The sequence below is a fragment of the Humulus lupulus genome, chromosome 4 (genome assembly GCF_963169125.1).
Source record: "Humulus lupulus chromosome 4, drHumLupu1.1, whole genome shotgun sequence".
Lineage (NCBI taxonomy): Eukaryota > Viridiplantae > Streptophyta > Magnoliopsida > Rosales > Cannabaceae > Humulus > Humulus lupulus.
In genome coordinates this window covers 223,684,515-223,705,449 of record NC_084796.1, presented here as the reverse complement: position 1 = coordinate 223,705,449, position 20,935 = coordinate 223,684,515, and positions in this window count along the sequence as shown.

Below are 20,935 nucleotides of genomic sequence, written 5' to 3'. Positions count from 1 at the left end.
AAAGCTTCTCCATTTGCTCTTCCATCTGAGCTAGCCTCTCGAGAGTTTGGTCTCTGGCTCCTAGGTTATCTGAACAGCACCCATCCTATCGTATGTGTTTTATGGGTTACTGTAACGCCCTAAACTCCAGGGATCGTTACGGTGTGCCTTGTAAACAGTGCTAAACTCGCTAATCGAGTCATTTTTCCAAAATCATGTAACTAAGTATGATTAGCGGTTTAGGGATTAAAATTTTTGGTAGAGATATAACGTTTCATTAGAACGTTTATTATATACATTGGGATCCCAAAAATATAATTTAAAGGTCTATTACATGAAAATATTTTTCGATCTAAGCGGCAAAATAGGGTTTAACCCTAGTTCCTCTTTCAACCCTCGGTCGTGGCGGTTGAGCAGACGCATATGTACACATCACCACCTAAGCCCTCCAACTCAAGGACGGTCCAACTTTAGGACGGTCCAACTTTCTTTTGCCTTTACCTGCACCACATCGCACCCGTGAGCCGAAGCCCAGCAAGAAAACTAAATATGCTCATGAACAGTAATAACATGTCATCAAATCATAAGGCACATGCCTAGCAATTACAACCCTATTCAAGCAGGCAAATAAGTTCAAACAATGAATGAGTGACTGATCAACAAGCCACTAACAGGGGGTCTGTACCTTTTAACAAGTGACTAATTACCAACTCACTAACAGGGGGCCAGTACCTTTAAACGAGTGACTAATTATCAAGTCACTAATAGTGGGTCAATACCTTTAAACGAGTGACTAATTTTCAAGTCACTAACATGGGATTCCACTCCCTCAGCCATGTGACAAAACAGTCACCTAGACCTTTGGCCCTGGCTCTGAGTAACTAGTCTTAGACTAGACCAACCGCTTATAATTTTCATTGACCTTTGGGTCGGTCCAGCATTAATGCTCCTAGAGTCATTCAACGTTGATATTGATTAGATCTAATCATTTATCGGCTCTGCGTTCATGACACTTATGCCATTTCTGACTCTCAGGTCAGTAATACGCGACCAGTGCCAATCCTGAATAGTCAGTGCCACACACAAGTAAGCAATGCTACCAAACATATATCATATGTCAAATATCCAAATAAAGGGCATTCAGCATGCTTACTTAACAATTGCTAGCATAATTAGGATCATGCATAAACACAGAGACTCAAGCTCTGATCAATCTCATATTCAACATTCACAGCATGTCCTAATCACATGTTTCTCGTGCATCTCATTTAAACATCCAACATGCATCACGAATAACCATGCATGTCATATACACAAGGTGCAGTTTTCTTACCTCTAATTCGAGTGAGAATGAATAAAAGAACGACCCTTCAGAACGGCTAACCTTTAAGTTCCTTAACGGTCACCTAGTCATAACCAAGAATGGGACACCAACAATAAAATGAATAACAAAGGTTCTCGAACCAAGATCTAGCCTCTGGGACATCAATCCCCACTAATCCGGGTAGTAGGAACAATCCCGAGGCCTGAAACCAAGTTCCCGAGGTCAAAACACCCAAACGGGCTCAAAACTACCAAAGAGTCGCGGCCCTAGCATCATGAGTCGCGGCCCCCAGCCACAATAGGAGCAAGGGTTGTGGCGCCCCTCACTCAGGGTCGCGGCACCCAGCAAGGCCAAAATGCCTCCACCTGCTTCTTCGAGTTAGGGCCGCAGCGCCCAAGAACAGGGTCGCGGCCCCCCACCCAGAACCAGCCATAAACCCGATTTTCTTCGTCCCAAACCTTCCAAAAACATACCTAAACACTTCCAAATCCAAAAAATCAAGGTTTCCAAACTTCCCAAACCAAAATCATCAAATCCCGAGGCTCAAACGAACTAAAAACTCAACGATTCACAAAACCCAATTCTAAGCTTAGAAACTCTATAAACTCAAAACTTAAAACTTAGATTACCTTTGATTGGATTGTTTCTCGTTAAATCCTTCGGTCAAGAAGCTTCTATTCTTTCCTAGGATCGCTATGCCTCGATCCTCGTTTGATTCTGACTCCTAGAACTCGAGATTCCTTCGAAATTGCTTAGAACGGTAAAATGAACTAACGGGAAGAGAGAGAAATGTTTTCTAACGTACGGTTCTATCTGCAAGCTACTTCAACCTTAAGTAGCCTCAAATAAAACCTAGTGCTCAGGGTCCCGAAAACACCCCCGGGGGCATTATAGTCAAAACTTCCAGAATTTCCTCCTGATCTCAATAACTCCCAATTTATCATCAAATAAACATTCCCATTACTCAACATCCCAATAAATAACCCCGTTATGACAAAACCGCTAATTCACAATATAAGACCGTCTCATGTCGAATAACTCGAACATATCTCCATAATAATGGGATCTCATCCATAACTCACAATATGCACCAGAATACACAAGTATGCCCTCAATGGGCCAAATTACCAAAAACACACTAATAATCAAATGTGGACCCACATGCATGCATTTAACATCATATTATAATATAATTCACAAAAACATGCATATAACCATTTAATGGCATAATTAAACAGTTATGGCCCTCCCGGCCTACTAATCCAGCCATTAAACCGCATCAGGGATTTCGGGGCATTACAGTTACTGTCCCTCCAAGCTCGAGCTTGGTTTGGTGGGGCATTCCCATTATCACGTACTATGGAAGGACCTCCTTCTCGACGAGTATAACTAACATCCTTATCCCGAGCTGAATTTCTTCTCTGTGAATTGTATCGAGGGCTTTGTGCCGAACTCAAATGATTTCTCAGATCGCCTTCGGACCTACCACTTCGACGACTTTCATTCCAATAACTTCCATTTGTGAAGCTTATAGCTCATGGTTGAGGCCGAGGATCTGGATTTTTGACATGTGTTCATGGGACATAAGAATGGGCAGACAGAGGAGGATTTCTCCTGCTGTCTCCATAAGCAAGAATGTCCCGTGTAGGATGAGGTGGCATCGGATGTCTTATGGGTGATGGGGGATGCCTAACTAGCGAGGAAATCCTTGTCCCATCAGGGCAAACTAAATTAGCCTGCCTTTGTTCTGTCCCATTATATCTAGCTCTCTGCGCCTGACGATCTGATCGTGACGTAGGAAGGTTTGCTGGAACATTCTATCTCTGTCAGCCTGTCCCAGCCCCTCTTCGTGGGTTGCCATAGGCATTCATAGGTGCTTGTGAAGGAAGCACCAAACATGGGATTGCGGTTCTAACCGATCGACTGATATGCTGATGACCCCTACGAGGGCCACTAGGAGGAGCATTCTGGTGGTCTCGCCCTGTAGGCAAAAAACTTGGGGTGGCAGTTCTGATTGATCGACTTGGTTTGGATCGGTTATTCCTGTGGGACTTGTGAGACCCACGTTGCCTTTTTCTGACATTAACGTCGATTGCAAGAGGGGGTAACCGAGCCAAAACCTCCTCAATTTTCCTATTTTCCTTAGCGAGATGGTTTCTTAACTGCAAATTTTCCAAATCAATGACAGTTAAGTAGTCTGGGTTTGGATTCGGTGGTAATGATGCCAAACTCCTAGTTTCTCCATGACCAGCCGGTTGTTTTCCCGGACGTTGCTGGACTTCAGGGCCATGCTCATTCGAAACAGCGATATGATGGGCCTCCTGCCCACCAGGCTGTTCTATCTCATTGTCGTGCATTGAGCGAGTGAGCACCATGATGAGATTGGACTGGGATTTTGATGAAGCACTAATTTCCCTCTCAATGAAAGCACCAAGCTGTTGACGTGGTTTTTCACCAATAGTGTATTAAGAAATAAAAAGGTAGATTAGTGCTTAGTATAAACCGTAATGAGAAATGAAATGAATTCACAAGAACACAAATCTTTTACGTGGTTCAATGGTTAAAATCCACCCAGTCCACGAGTCTATATTTTTGTTGTTTCACTCTCTATTTTGGCAGAGTTTTAGTATTACAAAATAATTGTTCCTTTTTCCTGTCGAATATTCTCAGTATTTATAGAGAAATTCCTTGGATAGGTTTGGGTAACCGTGTGAGTCAATCACGTATATACATATTTATTACATTTAATACGTATATTTCCCATTTATATTGGGATGATTTGATCATACAACAAATGTTCTCCTAATATCTGGGACATTAAATATGACAGCCTGGTCATAAATAACCGTATAATGGGATTCCGAGTCTTAGGGGATCCACGGGTATGCGATATGTCATAATTACCAGGAGCTATACATCTCCTCCAAGCTTGTGTTTCGAATGTCGTTTGAATATTATGAGCTCAAACTTCACAATCTTCGTGTCTGTAGCTCGGGTTAAACCTAGGACACCTAACACCACACGTGCCCATGTGAAACTGGAGTTTCTTACGGGGATCATAAGCAGATATCATTCCCTTGGTTATTTCTCTGTATATTTATTTGCCAGCTATACCTGAACTGAGTGAATGACTCGAGCTAAAATTAGGGTACAACAACAATAATATTTTATTCTGATCTTATTGAGACATCTCCGAGCTCACTCTCCAAGCATAATTCTTTTGTTCTCGGAAACAGGGTATAACACATTGTAGTTATAGCAAACATCTCACTAGTATTTTGGAAATTCTGAATAATTTATGGTGCTAAAAGTAAGTTCAAAAAATCTATTTTATACGCATATAAAATTAAAATTAAAAAAAATATGCGTGAACCTAATTTTTTGAATCCTGATTTTGACATAGTAAATTGTTTCCCAAAATATTTGCTTGATGATGTGGCATGTTTAAGAGGCATATGAGCGACATATAGTTATTATTAATGAAGGACTGGTCAACCGATGACCACTGTGTTAAGAGGAAATTAAAGATGCCCGATAGGCGCAAGGAGTATGCTGAGTAGCAGGAAAAGAAAGGGTGCAGAGGCATAAGACCAGAGCTGCTCGTGGGACCAATACAAATGCTCAAAACGGTTATAAGTTAGATATTTTTGAGATATTTAACTATTTTAAATGTAAATATCATTATTTATGTTATTATTTTGTTATGTTTGTAATGCAAGTGAAGGATGGCCCATAGGCATATATGTACGTCCATGAGTCTATAAATAGGGCTCATAGGATTCATTTAAGACGGATGCAATATTTAGTATTCAGAGAGAAATAGTGCTTTTATATTCAATACTTGTATCGAGCTTTAAGACTTTTGAAACTCAGTGCACCCTTGTTCGTTGATCACAAGTTTTGGGGTTTTACATCAATAAAAACACTAAGTGGACGTAGGTTATTACCAATCTCTGGGGTCGAACCACTATAAAATCCTTGTGTCGTTTACATTCTTGCATTCAGTTATATAATTCTTATCATTTTTCATGACTCTGTGTCATTGACCAAATCGAGGGTCAATATTTTGGTGCTTTCGCTGAGAGTTGAACTCAAGGATTCCAAGAAAACAATGGCTAAGAACTCAAGGAGGACTGGTCAAGCTGGACAGATGTCAGAAAATGTACCAAATCCACCTCCTCCACCAGGCGTAGCGAAGGATGAGCCACAGGTGGAATTGTAAGAGGAGGAGATGGATGTTGGAACCTTGCGAATAGCTCTGGGAGTGTTGCAAGACGAGTTAGCTACCCTTAAAGCTAACAAAGAGAACGTGGTTGAAACTATGGTAATGCAACAAATGGAGATTGACTGTCAATGTCGAGAATTGAACGAAAGACAAGTGGACATGAATCGTCGGAAAAGAGATGTGACAACGGCTTTAGAGGCGGCTATTCAGTTGGCTCGAGGACAGCCACTTGCTCCACCTGCACCAACCTCTCAGCCAAATCTACCACCAAATCTTCATCCTCCTCAAAATCCGCAATAAGACGACCACCAGTGTCCTCCAAATTCACAAGACCCAAGGAGCCCACAGCGGCCGTAACAACATCCAACTACTCAGCAAGAAAGGCAACCTTAGAATCCTGCTAGAAATAGCGAGAAGTGTTAACCCTCTCATGCTGGTCGAGGTAATACGTAGCAGTATAGATAGAATAGGGACGAGTAGAGTCCCAGAAGCCGTAGATGTCAAGTAATAGACAAACAAAACCTTCCTGCCAAGGAACAGCGTCCCTCAGGGAGCAGGAGGCAGACAGACTTAGGCTTTGCGGTTCGGGATCCCCCACAACAGAGCAATGTCTAGGGATCCAACGACCAGCGCAGGCCTCCTCTTGGTTACTGAGACAGACTAGGGAGAAGAGAGGGGGGTAGTGTTGGTTTTTGATCATGTGATTGACAATCCAGCAGAAGCATGAGATAATATTTTAATGAAATAATAACAATTATTAAAGCATAAGAACGAATCACTCTAGGAAGCATAACTAGAATGAGAACTTTCTCATGTGAATGAATCTGAATAAAATAGAAACATACAAATATATTTTCTAGATGTAGAACACGTGTAGATCAAATAGCATCTTAGCCTCCTAACCCACCATCTTCCATACTATGGCTTGCACAAAGAGAAGGAGATAGGTGTATGTCTATGGTATTTGGTAGGATACACAAAAACACATTTTTGAATCTTAACACATGAGAGAGTGTTCTTTTCACAATACACAGAGAGCAAAGTTCTCTATTTTTCTCTCTTGGCAAAATAACGTTAATTGCATCTGATGTCTCTTTCGCGTGATGTTATGTTATATGAATATAACAATCAAAAGAAGACCTAGCCCTAATCACATTGCGCCTCTGTGTGGGCCACAATCCATTTGAACTGTAGTTGGCACCAACTACAGGGCTTTGGGCCCTTTGGTAGTTTATCTCTATAAAATACTATTTGTTAGACCTTTATCATATTATTTTATGTAGTATACAATTATACCACAAAATTAACTATGATTAAATTAATTTCAATAAAAATTAATTTCACAAAATTATTAATATAATTCTATTTTCCATTAAATATTAATTCATAAATAGTATTTTAAATACTATTTCACAAATAATATTAATTTGTGAGAGTAAAAATAATACTTTTTATTTTTAATTATTTCCTTTTAAAACCAAAATCCCACCTTTATGTTATTGAGCTAGTAGGTGACAGTATGGACCATAGTTCTAAGCTCCAATAATTTAATTAACTTTACTAACTTTTAGTTCATTAATTAATTTATTACCTATGAATTATTCCACTAGAAATTCATAGTTGAACTCTCAAAACTATAGTCTTATATTATTAGAAGCTATAACTATAAAGTTGTCCATTGATTTAGTCATTGCATGAGTTATGACCCTCTGCTAGTTGTTCATAATTAAAGCTAGGTCTTGATGTCCGTTAACCTCTTTTATTATATATTTATCAATTAGTTCCATTGATCCTCTAATAAACATTATTCTATAAAGTTAATTATAGAATTGAATTTCTGCTCTCTAACATAAATTGAGCACTCTATGTTCAAACCCCGAATCACCACTAAAAGGAACAACTAATCTGCTTTCATTTAAGTAAGGAGCAGATTCCATATTTGTGAAGTATGTTCCCAGCCACTTGTAGTTCTATGACTCCAATATATCAAGAATTCGGTCGTAGGAATATTGAACCTTACCCGATAAGTCAAAAGTCATAAAATCATAAATAAAAGTTCATTACTTATTTCAGGATTGAGGTCAAGTCTCAAACGACCATTGATTGATGAATGTTGAACTTCTATATTTGAATGGAGATTATCATAAGTTATTTCTTTCATCGTGTCTCAGTCCAATACAATCTATATTGTATATGGTACCTATATCTCTTTGTGTCACTACACTTAAAAGTCTGGATAAACTGTTTTGTCATAAATAGAAGATAGATCGTGCTCATAATCTTTATTAAATAAAGCTCCCACTTTATTTAGTGATTACATACAATTTTTATATTATTATATTAAATTAAATCCTCTTGTATATATATCATTATACATACACTTAATTCAATACTACATCAATAATATTGGGTCTTCATGATAAATGGCATGTATAATTAAATATAAATATGAGTGCAAAATATTGAATTTATTTAATTAATAGTAATCGTTCATACATAAATACGCATTACGGGCACAAATCTCAACAGACAGTGCATAGAGCAGGTCACGTACTCACAGGTCACAATACAGAGACTGCCTTAATTACAACGAGGGGGACTCTAGTTATAATAGGAGAAACAGTGCTTGACAATAGGAGGAAAGGAATGTGCTGCAAAACCCTCCTCCAATGGACAACCGACCAACAAGCCAGAATGTTGGGGGGCAGCCCAGACAACCCAACATCTTTGACCGACTAGATGCAAGCGAGCAGAGGCGAATGGATGAGGACCTAAGGTAAAAACTTAATGGTCGAAGGGAAAGGCATGATGAGCACGTCCCACCTGGAGCATCCGCTCCTGTCTTGCTATACCAAATGTTGTTCAGGCTCTAATAGATGCCCTGAATCAGGTTGTACAACAACTGGTCAGGAATAAAATGTCCCATATTGGGTATGACCGGAGAAAGGGTACCCCGTTCATCAATAGAATTTTTGTGGCAGAAATCCCAAGAAAATTCAAAATGCCAGCACTACCCAACTTTACTGTAAGAGAAGACTTGATATCTCATGTAAATAAATTTGAGATACAAATGGACATCCAGAAAGTGTCTGAAGATGCTCGATTCAGGATCTTTCCTGCTACTTTATCTGATGTTGTGCAAGAACGGTACTTCAAATTTCCACCGACCAGCATAATTTCATGGGAGATGTTCGTAAAAGAATTCTATTAACAATTCTATGCTGGTCGGATACATCCGACAGAGGTCAATCAGCTGGTCGATATCAAACAAAAGGAAGGAGAGCCTCTCAAGGAATACATACAGAGGTTTATGCGAGAAGCTGCTCGGGCCAAGATAGTTGGAGACGAGGGAAAGATGATGGCCATTATGTTGTGAAAACTTATTCAGGATCTTGTTTATTTTCATGTAAATCGTATATTAACATATTTATATAAGAAAACCTAGAACATGTTTCTAAAATTGAATTCATACAGAGTTAATGATAAGAACATCTACATTATTGTGCAGCAGAATGATTGAGTCATTCCTTCAGTTTCTTTAACCCTTGTATCCTTTCTGTCGCAGGGTATCACCAAGAAACTGAACCGTTCTTCAATTTTCTTCATAGCCTTCCAAAGTATCCTTAGAATCACCTAGACTGGAGTGAGAAATTCTCAACACATGAGATAGATACAATAAGAAGAAGAATAGAAGAGAAAAATTGAGGCTTAGAAAATGACTTATGTTGTAGAGATAATCTAAAACCTAGAGTATCAGGACTAGATCTTCTGATCTTTTCAAAAACAAGTGATTTCAACTCTCACTTAGCATTCCTTTTATAGACTCAATTAGATAATTTATTTTAATTAAAAAATCAATAAAATAATAGCCAATTAGCAGCCCTAGGTCGAAATTCCCATGGACTTTAGGCCCGTGAAATTTTCAATTTAATTATATTCCCGTTGGACTTAAAATCAAGGTTTGTATTATTTTCTATTGATTAATTAATTAAATAATTATTTAAATCATTTATCAAATAAATTATTTATAATTTGAACATTGATTTAAATTTATTTATTAATATAGCCACACCAATTTGTCTTAAGTAATAAATCTGCCCTAAAATCTATTGGGAAATTTGAGTTTTTATGCTTAACGAGGGGTTCTAAGTCAAAAAAAATGCTAGGCATTTAAATGATTTCAAAAAAATGCCAATTCTTTTGACAATACCCAAAATACCCCTCTCATAATTTTTCCCATCCACCTCCCCTTCTCTCTTTTCTCTCTCTCCCTCAACCCATTCATCTCAACTCCCTCTCTAGAAAAAAAAATTATAGGTAAGGTAAAATATAATATAAATCAATGTAACAGCAAGTATTCCTCACTTAGGACACTAAAATACTACATTTTGAGCAGATCTGGGCATGATGTTTGGGTTTTTTTTTCGATTTTTTTTTTCAGATCTGAAACTTTGGAATCTGCAGAAAATCGACGTGGTTCAATGGTGGATTGTAAATAAAATAGAGGTGTAGGATTTAGTTATACACAGATGTATACTTTCTTGATGCGAGACTTCAAAAACGTATAACTAATTACATTTTAGAGGTTATTCTTATTTATAATTGGCCTAAATTGGGAACAATTATTTTTATAATAAAATAGAGGTTATTCTTATATAGATATTCTTATATAGAGATTTTACTGTATAATAATAAATTTAATAATAAAAAAAATATCAAATAATAAATAACCAGCAAAACAATCAATGGAATGTGTTGATGCAATTTTTTGCCAACAGTAGATTAAGAAATCTGAACAAAGGTGGTTAGGCTTTTGTAAATTGTAAATAAAAAACACAAACAATTTTACGTGGTTCAGTGGTTAAAATCCACCTAGTCCACGAGTCAATATTATTCTATTTGAACACTCTTAGAGAACTTGTTTAAGACAATTTCTGCAGAGTTTTTGCATACAAAATGCGGTCCCTTTTACTGTGAATTCCTTCTGCACTTATTGGGGTTAATGGATAATTTTGGATAACAGTACAATATTTGGTAACTTACAAATATGCTAATTCCCTTTATATCAGTAATTTATTAGATAAATGTTACAAACATTAATTGCGCATATCAATCTCTTAGTTTTGTGGGGATTCATTCTTATGCGCTTCACAAGACTTCCGTAAGCTGAATGTGTTCCTTGAACTAGAAGTTATATGCCAGGGCGATCTAACCCAAGTGACGCTTGAAGCCTAATGAGGGCGATCTGGAAGTTGTGTTACTCTGTCTCTATCACACACATCTGAGGCGATTTGGAAGATCTCTAAATCGCCAAACACAATGACATAACCTCAAGCCTTTAGCCTGAAGTTAATAAGACTTCTGAGGCGATTTATTACTCACGAGTTGTACCTCGAACAAGACGATTGAGTTCGTATTTTTAGAATACAACAGAATGCTTATTAGTTTTAATTGATCTCCTTCGCATGAAACAAACAAAATTAACTTCATATTATTATAAAAGTACTTTAGTGCTCGAAAAAAGATCAAATGTGGACCATACCTAATGGGAAAATTAGTAACATTAGACAAGTAGAGACTTATGTATCTTATAATTAATGTGTGTATATATATTTTTAAAAAAAAATTACAAGTTTAACGGACCCATATTTTACATAGAAAAATTTATATTAGTATAAAAATACATTTTAAACACCATTAGATTAAGTTATTCGAAATATAATTGAAATTAAAACACATTGATTTTCTTTTTTCATATATGGATATACAGTGTGTATAATTACAAAAACATTAAATCAACTTAATTATTTATACTAAAAATTTGTATGCAAATACATGTACATCAAGCCTCTCTTATATATATAACAAAAATATTATTTTCTTCAATTATATTTTAATGTTGGTTAAATTCTAAATTTGAGTGTCCTATCATGATAAAACTATGTTTTACAAAACTCATTATAAATATCAATTCTCTTTTTTTTTTTTAATTATATATATATATATGTATCTTTTATGTAATAAGTAAGTATATAATAGAAATTCTTGATTTTAACGGTTTTTTATTTTTTAAATGTTAGCTTTAACGGAATATTCTTATATTTAACGGTATTTTGTAAACACTTAAACTTAAACTTAAATAAAATTAAATAAATAATTAAAAAATTAAAATATGATTTTTTGAGATATTTTACAATGATAATTATTTTAAAATAATAAATAATTAAACAAATTAAAATAGGTTATTTTTCATATATTTTACAATGGTAATTATTTGAAAAAAATAAATAATTAAACAAATTAAAATAAGATAATTTTCATATATTTTACAATGATAATTATTGAAAATAATAAATAATTAAACAAGTTAAAATATGATATTTTTGAGATATTTTACAATGATAATTATTTAAAAATAACATACGTTTTATAACTTAAATAAAATTTAATTAAACTTAAACTCACTTATTAGAATAATATCATATTAAACATATAATATAATCTACTGTGAATTAGCAACAAATTGTTTTTTAAAAAAAACTAGCCAGAAACTTAAATTTAAAATCTACGTATAATATTTAATATTACATTAAACATATAATATATAATATTTTATTGTCACTCCCAAATTCAAAAACTAGAACAAACATAAATTAAACAAAAATAAATAGATTATTTAATTAAAATAGGATATTTATTTCAAAATTTACATGACATTAATATAAATTTAATAAAAATAATTAATAAATTCTATAAATAAAACTAAGCAAACGTGCATATTGCACGTTGCTTGTATCTAGTATCTATATAATTAGTGTGTAGATAATGAAAATTATTAGTTTTAACGGTTTGTTTTGTTAACTTTAACGGAATATTCTAAATATTTAACAAAATATACCTTTAAAACTAACCAAAAATAAATATTTATAAATTATATTAATATAAATTCAAATATTATAATAATATTTAATATAAAACTACATTTATAATAATTATATTAATATAAATTTAAATTTAAATTCAATTGTTGTAAAATATCATTATTATAATAATATATAATACAAGACTAGATATTTAATAATTGTATTAATACAAATTTAAATGTTATAATATATTATTATGATAATATTATATAATCTTAATTATTTACTAATTATATTAATATGAATTCAAATATTATAAAATATTATTATTATAATAATATTTAATACAAAATTAGACAATACTTATATTAATATAAATTTAAATATTATAAAATATCATTATAATAATAATATATAATACCTTGTTGACGCCGTTTTTCTTCAACTTAAAATGTCGAGCAATTAAACAATAAGAACTATGGTGCAAATGAATAGTATGGTGGAACAACAAGGGTTTTGCGTGGTTCAGCAGTTAAATCTGCCTAGTCCACGAGTCTATTTTATTAGAACTTGGAGTTTTATCTCTAGATAGCAAAAGATCCGTCCCCTTTTAAGTTTTCATAACCTCTCTATTTATAGAGCGTTTTCAGAGTTCATTCCCACATATTTCGAGAAGATACTCTTGCTTATTAATTGAAATAATGATATTAAATGCTGTAACTCCTATATACAAGGAAACGTCCCCTAAAGACCAGGAAAACGGATAACACACTTGTTAATATCCCTTTAATGTCGGGACGTTACAACAATAAATATCTTTAAATGTCCAAAACGTGTTACATCAGATGATTCATCAAATCTCCGAGATCAGCAATCAACATCGCATCAGTCAAGGTTTACAGACAGGTTACGAACTGACCGTCTTACTCCAAGACCTGCTCGGGGCAGATAAATACCGCCGAGGCTATCATATTTCGAGCTTGCACTCTTTAAGCTCGGGCTACTCGATCCGAAGACACTCGATAACGGATGTATCCCAATGCTATGTTCTTTCGAGCTCAGAAAGAATCCCAAGGCTACATGTCTTCGAGGTTGCCGTCTTGCTTCGAGGGTTTTACAGGTGTACCATGAACACTCATTTTTTTATATATCTCGAGCTCACACTCGATGAGTCCAGCCTTCGAGGTCATAATTTCTTGTCTCGAAATCTGGGTGTAACAGTTTGGCCCCTCAAAAGTATTAGTTCGAATCCTATGAGAAGGAAACTTTTGAACTACTTCCATTGGGAACTGTACCATCAAACATACTCGAGTGTGGACACGCGTCAGCTGGGTATTAACCACTCAAAGTACTTGAGTACCTTGGAAACCTGCCCACGTCTATCCGCCTGCCATCCTTTATGGTCCCATCGAATCATTTGTCCCTGACCGTCGGATCTGATACAAAATATGGCCAATGGCCTAGATTAATCCAGCCTTTTGCATTCCTACAAGTTTATAAGTTGGACTCCAGTCGTCTTCTTCTTTTACTCTCACATTCATTTCAGAGAGAAAAAAGGAAAAAAGAAAAACCAGAGACCTCCTTGCCCATTTCTTGCATGTTCTCCAAGCCGAGTAGACAAAGTAACATTGGACTCTTTGATTTCGTGAGATTGTACTTGCAGCCGCTTCTACAATCGTCCATTTCGCTGCTTTCACCAATCGCATTGTGTAAGCTCTCTGTTCATGGCTTCTTTGCATTATATATATAATGCATGTTTATGCTTCTGTTGCACCTTGGGCACTAGGATTTTGTTGGTCCATTAGTTTAATGCACTAGAACGTTTCGGCAGTTAAATATTAGGTTTAGGTTATGACATTATTGACTCCAAATCCAGTTCATGCGCAAAGAGACCCATATATGGCTCTTTTTCTTAGTTTTCAAATTTCGAAGGACATATCTTGCACACCAAGATATTGAGTACAAAATTCGATTTTTTTTTTTTAAGAATGCACGATTCCCAAAAATATCACTTTTTGAATAACCGCCACCTTTTTTCCCTGATATATCAGGATTTCCAATAATATGTCCACCTTCTTTTATTTCAGTGGACTACACGCTCTGAGATTGGCCTCATCCTTTGGATCAATCTTGCCTCGTAGCCTTGATCATTCGAGCTTAGGAATTCTACTTATCTCGTTATTTCCTGCTCGCTTGGCCCTCACCCTTTTGCTTTCTTGTTAGATGCCGCAGAAATCAGGTAAGTGGTGGGGGTCAAAGCTCGCGATTCCTTATTCACCCGTAGCTCCGAGCCCAGAGTCTCATTTTACTCGGAACCAGTGCCTGATTCGGGAGCACGAACTGAGGCATGAGCAAGAGGAAATTTGAGACCACTTCCGACGCCAGATAGACAAGGTCGAAGAAGGGAAATAGAGAACACTAAGGGTCGCCCTTTATCCCGATTCAGACACTAAGCCTAGGCCGATTCCTCTCGACCCTATGCTCAAAGTGACTGTCGCCTTCAAGCCGGGAGATCTTCAATTTTCACAAATGGGGGAACCTTCCACCTCGCAGCCGAGGAGAGAATTCTTCGAGGCCGAGCACTACTGGAGCTCGGTCACGTCGCTTTTTTAGATAACTGACATCCTGGCCTTTCACGGCATCGGATTGTCGGGCTCGCAGAGGTGTCGCGCTCCAGGAGATGGAAATCCTGACAGGAAGCTAAGATACGCGGCTTGGAGCCAGGAACACATGAAAGCAGGGGCAATGCTGCCCTTGAAATCCTTTTTCAAGGACTTCACTGACTTCGTTGGGCTCGCTCCCTTCCAGCTCAACACCAACTCATACAGGGTTTTGTCAGCCCTGAGGTCGCTCTACCACGAGCAAAAGTGGGAAGGACCTTCACCAGAAGAGATTTTGTATCTCTTTTGCTTGAAAAGCAATCCCTCCCGAGCTCGGGGAGGGGACAGCTTCTATTACCTTTCGAGCTATCCCAAGGAGCCAAAGATCTTCGGGGATTTACCCAATCATCCACCAGACTTCAAGAAAGCCTTCTTATGGATGGATGGCCTTGCTCCGTCTAGATATTACTCGTTTAGACGAATTCATAAGTATCTCAACTTCTTTCTTTTTTGTGCTCAAATTTTTCTTAGGCCCCTATTTAGTTGAAATGTGTTTTCTTTCGGCCAACTACCACCGCCCCACTCCCACCAAGGATATGAAAGAGCATAGAGAAGCTCTGCTTCAACTCCCCTATGGCAAGAGGTCCCTTTCCTATCTCTTGCATGAAGACAAGCTCCATGCATGCGGCCTTTTGGGGGAGGATCAGTCTACATTTGACTGGTCCAATAAGAAGTACAACCAATGGGTGCTCGTGCCTCTCCCAACCGGCAACCTTCCTCCGAGGAGAAATGTGAGGCATCCATCTCCAGCTCAGCGTCGCAGGAGTCCACAATCGGGAAATGAGGCCAATGATGAGGCCTCAAGCTCGGGCTCAAATGAGAGAGGTACAGTCATCCTTAGCACGGATTTGTGGTCTCCCTCACTACTAAAACATAAACTTAATAGATTAATATTGTGTTAGGACGATAGGAACCATTTCTATGTATGGTCTTGGGTAGATGAGAGGGTACATAGGTTTGACAGTTGGCTTGGGAAATACGACACCGTGTATAGCCTGAACAAAGTACGGGATGGAGTAGTCGTTCAATACAGGACTAACGACTATAGGGACCTTTCGAGGTTGACTTCCACCTATAGGGAAGGCACTCCCCCCGCCTCTTATTAAGATGGGGGAATTTCCTGGTCGCCGAGCACAAGCTCAAGGGAGAGTTCCAGTTAGGTTTCTCTCCACTTGTATTTTCAGTCATTGTCTGTCTGCATCATGCCAACTTGTTTTGTTTTAAGCTATCTCATAATGTGATGTGAATGTGCAGGTGAGATGGACTCCGACCTTGACAGTGTAATGGCCAGCGGAGGAGCTCAAAGAAATAAATGCTCGAGGTGGTCGCAGAAAATAGATCGGCCTGCTAAGGTCCTTAAGAGGACCAAGAAAACGCCTCCTCCCCCAGCTCCAGTTGCTCTGAGCCCTGTTTTGAGTCCACCTACTCAGGTCGAGATGTCCTCTTTGACCTTACCTCCTGCTCCTCCTGTAATCTAGGTCCATTCCACACTTGGCCCACCTCTGAAGAAACCCTCAGCCTCAAGAACACAGTTGCTTTTGGTTTCTACTCACGTCGATGAGTATGTGATTGACAACGCAGCTGGACCCCACGGAACTAGGCTAGGCTTAGACGTTCTATCTTGGATGGGCCAGAGGTTTGGTAGCTTTGACGCCTCTCACTGGCAGTTTTTGAACAATGCTCGAGATTGCAATACTCTTTACGAGAAGAGCATCGAGCTTACTGCTGCGGTAACCTTTCTTCTCTTGCTTCCAGCTATATCTATACTTGGTTCATATGCTGATTTGATTTCTTCATATGCCTGACTCTTGCTGTCTCTGCTCAACTTAATTACAGGTTGAACCACGAAGTCTACACGAGTATGTCTTTTGCTCAGGAGGCAAAGGAACTCCAACTCAAACTGAGTGAAGAGCTCAAGGCCACAAAGGCAAAGGTGGAGATAAGAGCTGGGGAGCTAAAGGCCAAGACATCCGAGCTTGAAAAGTTGAATGTCCAGCTCGCGGAGCTTGAGAAGGAGAATGCTCGGGCCAAGGAGATCAATACCAAGCTCAAAGAAGAGAAGGCTGCCACTTTCAAGATCATGGAGGGTGAAAAGACTCGTCTTCTTGAAGAGTTTAAGGAGAAGAAGGATCGGGCAATCGACATGGCCATGTACAGAATCTGGGCCAACAATGTCGACCTCAACACCAACTTCTTAGGCCCTCTTGAAGCAAAGTTCATGGCTAAATGGCAAGCTCGAATTGAAGAGGAGGAGACTGCTCGGGATGAGGCAGAGGGAGCCAGGGGTGATGCCGATGCTGAGAAGGCCAAGGAAGATGCTACGAAGGCCAAGGAGAACACTCATTCTTCTTAAATCTTACCTCGGGGCTGCGTCCCTCTTAATTTATTTTAACAGTTTTTTATGATTGATTTTTGTTTCTTATGCCCCCGAGGCCAAGACAATTTTATAGCTCATGAAAGAGCTGCCTTTTGAGATATCATTTTTTTTTACTTTATTTTAATACATTTGCTTTACATTTCTTGGGTTGAAATATTTTGCGCATTTTATATTAAAGTTTCATATATGTCTGTTTATTCATACAAACATAGTTTGGATTTAAGCTCGAGGTTCAATGCATTCATGCATAGTTTGCTCGAAATATCTATTTCCGATCTCGTTATTTTATCAAGGTCGGCGATTACTTTTACCATGCACCTAAAAGTACTTATATGGTGTGTAATGCAAATGGTTTAGTTATATCTTACTTTTTTAGTTACTTTTTGACATCCTCAGATAGCTCCCCGAGGTTATGAGATCGACACTATCATTTTGCAAGATACTCCAGCCTTGATCTCGACTTAATGTGAAGTGGGTTTATGCTCCAACTTACCGTCGATTAGTTTTAGCTGGTTTGTTCCAAACCTATTAAGGTCGTGATTAGTTTGTAATCCGTACACTTATATTATTCATCTGGTTTGCATATTTTTTTATATCCAAAATTTTTTAACTTTTGATAATTTGGTTACATCCAAACACTTGTATGTTTTTGATAGTTTGGTTTTATCCAAACTATCTTAGCTCCCGCATTTGGTTATATCCAAACACTTGTATATTTTTCGTGTATGCTATTTTATTTTTTCAAGCCGATGGTATATGTACCACTAATGCCCCCTTAATATCCTATGATTGTGATCATAGGTTATTCAATTAAGAGAGATTGCAAAAAATACAGCGTATTAAAACGAAATCAAACTTTATTCGAATAATCCAAAAATAGAAAAATAGTACAGACAAACAAGCATGGTTATAGGCGGCATCCTTCCTATACTATTGATATTAAGGTCGTAGGTGTTCGTCATTCCATGCTCGTGGGACCAAACTTCCATTCAATCTTGCCAACTTATATACGCCAGGTCGGATGACTGATTCTATCTGATAAGGTCCTTCCCAATTTGGCCCGAGTACGCCAGCTGTGGGATCCCGTGTTGCCAAGAATACACGCCTCAGCACCAAATCTCCTACGCCGAATTTTCTATTTCAAACTCTTTTGTTGAAGTACCGGGTAGCTCGCTGTTGGTATGCAGCATTTTTTAATTGAGCTTCGTTCCTTCATTCTTTGATCAGGTCCAGAGTTTCTTCGAGCTGAGAGTGGTTCGAGGTTTGGTCATAAGCGAGGGTTCGAATTGTGGGAATTTCGACCTCGATTGGCAACATAGCCTCACAACCATACGCTAGAGAAAATGGGATATGTCAAGTTGATGTATGGGTCGTGGTTCTATATGCCCATAGAACTTGGGGCAATTCTTCGGTCCATCTTCCTTTAGCTTCTTCCAACTTTTTCTTTAGCGAACTCTTTAGGGTCTTATTTACAGCTTCGACCTGGCCATTCGCCTGGGGATGGGCCACCGATGAAAAGCTCTTTAGTATCCCATTTTTTCGCAAAAGTTGGTAAATAGATCGCTGTCGAATTGAGTACTATTATCGAACACAATCTTCCTTGGCATCCCATATCGGCATATGATGTTTTTCACTACGAAGTCAAGGACTTTCTTCGAGGTTATTGTTGCCAAAGGTTCGGCTTCAGTCCACTTAGTGAAGTAATCTACGGTGACTACTGCGTATTTTACTCCGCCCTTGCCAATTGGCAGTGAACCTATGAGGTCGATTCCCCAGATCGCAAATGGCCACGGGGATGTCATCATAGTGAGCTCGGAGGGTGGAGCTCGAGGAATTGTGGCAAACCGCCGGCACTTATCACACCTCTTAACGTAGTCAAACGAATATGTTTTGATGGTAGGCCAGAAGTACCCCTGTCGTATGATCTTCTTGGATAGGCTATGCCCCCCAGTATGGTCTCCACAGAACCCTTCGTGAATTTCCTCTAAGATTTTCTTAGGTTCGGGTGGGGACACACACCGGAGTAGCGGCATGGAATATCCTCTTCTATACAGCTTTCCATCAATAATGGTATACCTTGGGATTCGGGCCTTGGTCCGTTCTTCTAGGAGAATGCCGGTCTCAAGATATTCAACTATCGGAGTCATCCAGATTGGCTCGGAGTTGATCATGCAACCATCCTCCTGCTCAGGCTCGTGAAAGCTGGGCGTCGCGAGATGTTCGATTGGCACGACATTCAGCTCGTCAGTCTCGGTGGAGTTCCTAAGCCTGGCTAAGGCATCTGCATTCGAGTTCTGCTCTCGGCGGACTTGTTTAATCGCATAGAACTCAAAATGCCCCAGTGCTGATTTTTCCTTTTCTAAATATGCTGCCATTCTTGTACCACGAGCCTGGTATTCTCCTAAAATTTGATTAACGACCAACTAGGATTCACTGTAGCAATGTATCGCTTTGGCTTTGAGTTCCTTGGCTATACAGAGTACTACCAGTAGAGCCTCGTATTCGACTTCGTTATTCGACGCGGCGAAGTCAAATCTCAAGGCATAATGAAATCGGCTTCCTGCTGGGGTGATCAAAATTACTCCTGCTCCCGATCCATTTTCATTAGAAGACCCGTCAACATAAAGTTTCCACAGCTCGCGGGCCGGGGTTATAACTTTTTCGTTGGCCACACCAATGCACTCTACTATGAAGTCTGCCAAGGCCTGTCCTCTTATGGTCGTCCTTGGATGATAAGAGATCTCGAATTGTCCGAGTTCAATGGCCCATTTGAGCAATTGACCTAAGGCTTCTGGCTTGGACAGGACTTGTCTTAGTGGTTGATCGGTAAGTACATGGATGGGGTGCGCCTGAAAATAGGGTCAAAGCTTTCGAGATGAGTGAATTAGGCTGAGAGCTAACTACTCCATTAAGGGATATCTTGATTCTGTCCCAAGTAACCTTTTACTCACATAATATATAGGTCTTTGTACCTTTTCTTCTTTCCGCATGAGTACCGTGCTTATGGCGTGCTCGCTCGTAGCAAGGTACAAGTACAGGACTTCTCCCGTAATGGGTTTTGACAATATGGGGGGTTCTGCGAGGTGTTTCTTGAGCTCTTGAAAAGCCAACTCGCATTCCTCCGTCCATTCGAATTTCTTGCCTCCACTCAAAAGGTTGAAAAATGGAAGACAACGGTCTGTAGATTTCGAGATAAACCTACTTAACGCGGCCATCCTGCCAGTCAAACTTTGGACATCCTTATGCTTCCGAGGTGAGGGCATATCAATCAGAGCCTAGATTTTTTCTGGATTAGATTCTATTCCCCGAGCATTTACAATGAATTCCAAGAATTTTCCTAAAGATACTCCGAAGGAGCACTTCTGAGGGTTGAGTTTCATGTTATATCTCCGTAACACGGCGAAGCATTCTTCGAGGTCATCCACATGGTTATTGTTAAGTTGAGAATTAACTAACATATTTTCAACATAAACTTCCATGTTATTACCTATTTTTTCGAAGAACATC